The sequence below is a fragment of the Rousettus aegyptiacus genome, unplaced genomic scaffold (genome assembly GCF_014176215.1).
Source record: "Rousettus aegyptiacus isolate mRouAeg1 unplaced genomic scaffold, mRouAeg1.p scaffold_m13_p_19, whole genome shotgun sequence".
Classification (NCBI taxonomy): Eukaryota; Metazoa; Chordata; class Mammalia; order Chiroptera; family Pteropodidae; genus Rousettus; species Rousettus aegyptiacus.
The window spans coordinates 5325574-5331922 of NW_023416294.1; positions in this window are offsets into that span (position 1 = coordinate 5325574).

A 6349-nucleotide genomic window follows, 5' to 3' on the forward strand; every position below is an offset into this window, starting at 1 on the left:
TGGCTCAGTGCGATGTAACCAAATAAAAGAGATTTTCCCCGCCCCTCCAAGGCTTCAACTGAAAGGTTCTACCGTGACGCCAGGGGCTGTCATCTTTTAAGGAAATAGAAGGGGTGTCCTCACGATGAGCGAGGGCTTCTGGGTCTGCAGGTCCCCGGGTGGCCCAGGAGATGGTTCTATGTTGGTGTCGTGGGGTGGCCACGATGTGGCTACACAGATGGGGCTTAAAGCCACAGGAATGCACCTCCCCCAGTCCTGGGGGCCAGCAGTGTGACATCCAGGTGTCCCAGGGCCTGGCTCCCTCCGAAGGCACCAGGGGAGGGTCCTTCCTGCCTCTTTCAGTGGCTGGGGGCCCCAGGCGTCCCTGGGCTGGTGGTCGCGTCCCTCTGGTCTCTGCCTCCGTCTCCACGTGGCTTCTCTGTGTCTGTGTCTTTCCTCTTCTGTCCCTTATAAGGACACTGTCACCGGGTGTAGGGCTGCCTGATCCAGGAGGACTCACCTAGGACCGTTCACTGATCACACCTGCACAGATCCTGTTTCCAGAGAAAGTCCTGTTTTGAGGTTCCAGAACAGTCTGAGGGGTTTCCCGTGCTGGCTCAGCAAATGCTCATCAGAACCCTCCAGGTGACGCCTTTGGAAAAGGCAAGGTCACCAAGGAGGAAGCAAGCTCAGAGGGGGCGTGTCAGACTGTGTGTCCTGCGGTCACAGAGGCCACCAAGGATTACAGCCGCATCTAGGTCACCATGAGGTCAGGTCTGAGAGCAGACGGGGGGGGGGTGGAGGGGGCAATCTGAAGGTCACACAGTGATGATTGTCAGGTCCTGGGTTGACACAGCCCCATCACGGTCACCTCAGCCTGATGGTCCGGTCCTGTGTTGGGGTAGCTAACAGTCTGCTTTACCGTCCGGTGCATATGAGGGCGGAGCTGACCCCCTTTCTCTACCTGGGAGCCTGGAACGTTCGCAGGAAACCATCTTATTCTTCCTCTGAAATGTCTCTCATCTGGTGGGAAGGGAAGAAACGAACTTCACCCCAAGTTCCCAGAGCCAACGAAACATGGCTCTCAGGAAACGTGGCCCTGTGCGCTCACTGCGGGCCTGGGCATCGGACACGCGGACGCTGGCCGCTCCGACCCCGAAAGCCACCACCACCCACCGCGTTGCAGGACCAGAGGGAGCGAAGGGCCCTGTGTGTGCCTCTCCGTCTCTCCCCGTCCAGCGAAACCGGAAGGCCTGCCTCACGAGAGGCGCCAAGCGAGTGTCTGAGATCACTGGGAACAGGCGTTCGGGACGCACTGACTCAGGCTGAAGCTCAAACAGGGGCCTGATGAGGGGACAGGGGCTGTGGGTGTCCCTGAGAAAGGGGAGGGGACAGGGACGTCCACAGCAGGAAGGCATGATATCGGTGCAGATCACGTGACACACTGATGCCGACTCTAAGCAGCGTCTTTCATCCTCAGTCCAGAGTCACCAGTGCTGGAGCCGTGACACCTGCTTTCCCGTCACCCTTGCAAACGGGTCTTTGGGACACAGGTCGCTCAGGCCCCGTCCAAAGGTGACTCTGTCCCGTGTTAACATCCCGAAGGTTCAAGGTTGAGACAGCAGGCAGCTCCCCCTGGGACGGCCACTCCGGCTCCCTGTCCGTGGGCCTCGTGTGCGTGACTGCTTTCACGTCCCCTAAGATGATTAGACAGCAGGGTCCAGGGCTGCTGGCTCCAGGCTCCAAACGCGTTTTCAGCCGCGGAGTCTGGGCCCCGGCACACTTCCGCGCCCCGCCGCCGGGGCCTCCAGCTCCTGCCGGCGCCGGCCAGACGCGTCGGCCCCGGCTCCTCGAGCGCTTGCATCCGGCAGCAGGATTTACCGGCGGCAACGTGCTCATCATTCTCCAATGCCGCGAAAGGATTAATCTTCCCCTTTCCCCGAATCCTTCTTAGAGGACACGCCGCTGCCTGAGAGCCCTGGCAGCCTCTCCTCATTTCTTGCCGGGAGGCCCGCTTCCCTGTGACCCACATTTGTTCACGTAAATGGTGACAGGTGGCCGCCACCTTTGCTCCGTGTAGCTGTTGCATTTTACATGTTCTAGCGTGCGTGAATTCTTAATTTGTAACCACCTTCTTTTTTTTCTTTTGAAATGGAGCTGTTATGGGCAAGGTAATAGGAGAATGCGGGGTCTCCATTCCGTAATGTGCAGTTCTGCACTTTGCGGGAATATTGAATAGACTTCATTATTTGTTCGCTGCCGGAGCGCGTGCTACCACTCGATTGCTGGAACCAGAAGCGTTTCCACGCGCCATCCATCACCCTGACCAGGCACGGCGCTGAATATTCAGATTAAATTGGAACTTTTTCCCCATGAATAAGGAATTTGATTCTCTTCGATAATATACACTGTCTCTGGGGACAGGAAATTGAGTTGAAGGTGGCTGTAGGCAAGTCAGGAAATTTTATTATCCAAATACAAAATTCTTCTCCTTATCATCAGAACCCGAAGCAGCGCCAAGGGGAAGCGGGGGGTCGGGGGAGAATTCACTTAGAGATGAAGATGGAGAAGGGGGCATTTTCCAACGCGCCTTTTATTTTCCCAAACAAGTGGCAGCAAGGATCGCAGGGGACAAAGGGGCATTTGTCAAGATGTGTCAGACTTGCTTCCGACGGGCAGGGGGCAGTGGCTCTGAGGTGTACGGAGAGGCGAGATGCCCACAGGGTGGCCGTGCAGGAGGCCACCCTGCACCCCCCCGCCCCGGGAGCGAACCCGCCGCCTGCAGACGGGGGCGCAGAGAGCCCCGCTTGTCCTGTGCGGCGCGTGCAGGAGGCACAGGGGGCTCGTCACTGCTCCTGCTGCCATCACGGTCTTGGACGTCCCAGCATCTCACAGCGGGCAGGGGCCTTCTTCTCCACTCCTGCTGAAGCTCCGCCGGCCCCCAGATGCTGCGAAGGACAAGACACGATTCTCCCCTGGAGCCCCGCAGAGGAACCAGCCCTGCCCACACTTGCTCGCCCCAGTGACACTGATTTCCCACCGCTGGCCTCCAGAACTGTGAGAGAACACAGTCGGGAGGTTTTAAAGCCACTGAGTTTGTGGCGGTGTGCTGCAGCAGCCCGAGGAAACTAACACACCCTCTCGAACGAACGGCATCCTCATCCTGTTACCCAGCTCCTCCCTGCCAGAGGCAAATGTCTCGCTTGAATTTGACCATTCCCCAAAGGCGTTAAAGCTCCTTTTCCCCAAGACCGAGTCACAGTGGATACACTTCTGATTGGATGGAGGTCCGTGCAATTCATTTTCCAAGTCTGCAATCTCTGGGCTGTCTGCCTTTCCTCGAAATTCTGCTTGCAAACTGGCCCATTCTTTATGAGCATGTCTCTCTCGTGTGGTAATCTGTCAAAGGCAGCTAGTGACAACCAGCCTGCAATTGTGATTTCAGAGCCTTCCCCAAAGCTACAGGTGCACTTAGCACATTTTCCACCACTCAGATCGCCTCGGGCAACGATTTCACCACAATCTCGCCACAACATAACACAGGTCACTGGTTTCCCAGCTTCCTAATTTAATTTTTTGCATGTGAGAAAGTCCAATGTCTTTGCCTGGTCCGGAAACTCCTCACAGTGGAGCCTCGACCTGCCTAGTTTGGTTTCTTGTGGGTTCCTGGCAGGCATTCTGCTCTCCGTTATTAATCATCCTTAGAAATGCCACTTAGCGCCACCTCCCTGAGCTGCTCTTCCCTCCCTCCCAGTCCTCCCTTCCTGTGTTTGTTTTGTTATAATCCCCCGCTGTATAATTGCACATTGCATTAACTACTTATATGATTCTCCTCTCCCACTCCATTAGACTGTGAAATCTGCGAGATCATGAACTGTTTTACCCATCGCATCCTCGGGCTTTAGCACACACTCAGAAGACCCGATGCTAGCCAGTTTCATTAGGCTGCATCCCAGCCTAATACATAAATTACAAGCAACTTAAAAAAGACGGATGGACGCAGGCAAGCAAGCTGAGGGTGACTGTCACAGCCAGTGGCCAGCACCGGCCGACAGCTGGACACGGACCACAAGAAAAGGTGCAGCAGTCAACAGTCGTTTAGAGGACAGGGGGCCACACAGCCTGGTGACCTCCGCACTCCTGACCCCCGCCAGTCACCGTTTCCAAGTGGAGGGCCGAATCAAGACAATCAGTGAACGCTGAAAAGGTTCATCATAAATACATTTTTAGAAAATGTACATAAAACTCTCCTGTGGCGAACTGGCACATTCGGTCACTTCCCGACTTCTTTTACTTTTTTTTAGCATTTCGGATTTCTCAGTTCTCTTTAGTTTGGTTAGAAGCGCTATAAATTAGTTTCATTTTTTTCCCCCTGATTTGTTCAACACTTTCATTCTTCTAAAGCATAGCCTAATGGGTGCTAACAAAATAAAATTTGTATTTTTCTAATTAGCAAGTCCACATGGCGTTTCACCTGAAATGCTGCTGCTGAGACAGGAAATCTAACGCCCCCCCCCCCCCCCGCGCCCTCTGTCCTCCTTGCTGGAAAAACGAAGCGCATAAGGGACGGCCATCAAGCCATCTGGGCTGGAAAACCTTCAAAGGCCATTTGATCCGTCGTTCTGCTTCTCGAGGCCGATCACGGAAAACCACTCTGCTTTTAATCAGGGAGAAGCAGGGGTTCTGGGTCCCGCGTTGCCAGAGGAAGAGGCTGCAGGGGTGACCGGTTCATGAGAAGGAAACGTCTCGGTGATGTTAATGGGGCATGCAGGACTCTGACCACGGCGTGTGTGTGCTGGGCAGCGGCACCGCGGAGTGGACGGCGGACGGCCTGGCAAAGAGCGAATCCTGCCACCTTCAGATTGTGCGAAAGGAAGGCTTGCTGGACCACGAGCGAAACCAAACGTTGACAATCAGACCGGTCCTCAAGGAAGCAAATAAAAACGAGGATGGGGAAAGACGGAGATGGAATTCATACACGGTACCGAGTCTCCACCGGCCACAAAAGGACACGGACACAAGATTTACTCAACTCCTCATCCGCTACTTGGAGAGGAAGTCAGCTGAAATCAAACATACGCCTCTCGACGGAGATGTCCGAAGCCCTTTTCAGGAGTGAGACAAAGGTCAGGAAACGGAACAGGCAGCTCCCTCAGGTAACGTGGCAGCATGCTCCCATCACCCTCTGCTCTCCAGCTGCACGGGCCACGGGCGTTTGCAGCTTAGGATGGACTCCGGGGCCAGCGACATCAGCACCCTGGGACACCTCTACTGGGGCGTCTTCACCTCTCAAGGCTGAGTGTGCCGACGACCACCTGCGGCCCTGGCAAAAGGCAGCTTATCATTCCGAGTGAGGGCATGGAGCAAGACCCTGCGCTCTGAGCAGCTCCATGCAAGGCGGGCGCTGAGGGTCTGCGGCCAGCTTTGCGGGTCACAGAGAGCACATAGGCTCAGGGGGGCTGCCCTGATAACACTCAGCTGGTCCTAGCCCTCCTCCCACACAGAACCCTCCAGAACCCTGCTTCCCCTTGCACTCCCCCCACCACCACCTTGGTGTCCCAAGGACCTCTTGGCACCCCTGACAGACAGATGGAACCTGCAGAACTGTCACTGCTGCAATAGGCAGCTCCCTGCCCCAGAGCGCGGGGGAGGGGCGGTCTCAGGGTCCCATAGCAGCTCTTTGTCTCCCCAGGCAGGGTCTCCCTGAGCCAGCAGACTGAAGGTGCCTTCTGTTCCTGTCCCGCGGTTTATTTCTGTCCCGTTGGAGGCCACACAAGCTCAACCTTCGGCCCCCCCACAGTGCCCGGGCATATAAGGCTGTCTTGTGCAGAAGCGCAAAAACCCTTTTCCCCCTAAACCGCACTGGTGAATGGAACAGTGACAGGCAGCTCTCTTAAAGGCCCAGAGTGAAAGGCACGTTTGTTCTTTGACGAGACGTCTGTATACGATAAAGTCAGAGAGCTGTACAAATGTTTACTTTCCTACAGAAATCACAGCATTGCCCACGCAAGGATTTGCTTCCCAATTAACAGAAATAACTTTGCAGCATTCCTGCGTGACAGTGCTCTCGTGTCTGAGGACACACAAATTTCTAACTCATCACAAAACAGAAACTAAGTTTGAAGCCGTTATACACACAAGATAAAACCATAGTTTAAAAGAGTTACATAGTGAGTGTAGCTATGTTTACATTGCTGAGAGGTAGAACCCAGCTTAAGACCTTGCTTGACATTATCCCCTGAAAGGGAGCAAAAACTTTTAATAAATATTTTTTTAAAAACCTACCAAAAAGACATAAAGAGGAGCATGTGTGCCCTGCGTGTAATTTCCGTCCCTAACAAGGAGGCCTGAAACAAGCAGTCATAGGCCA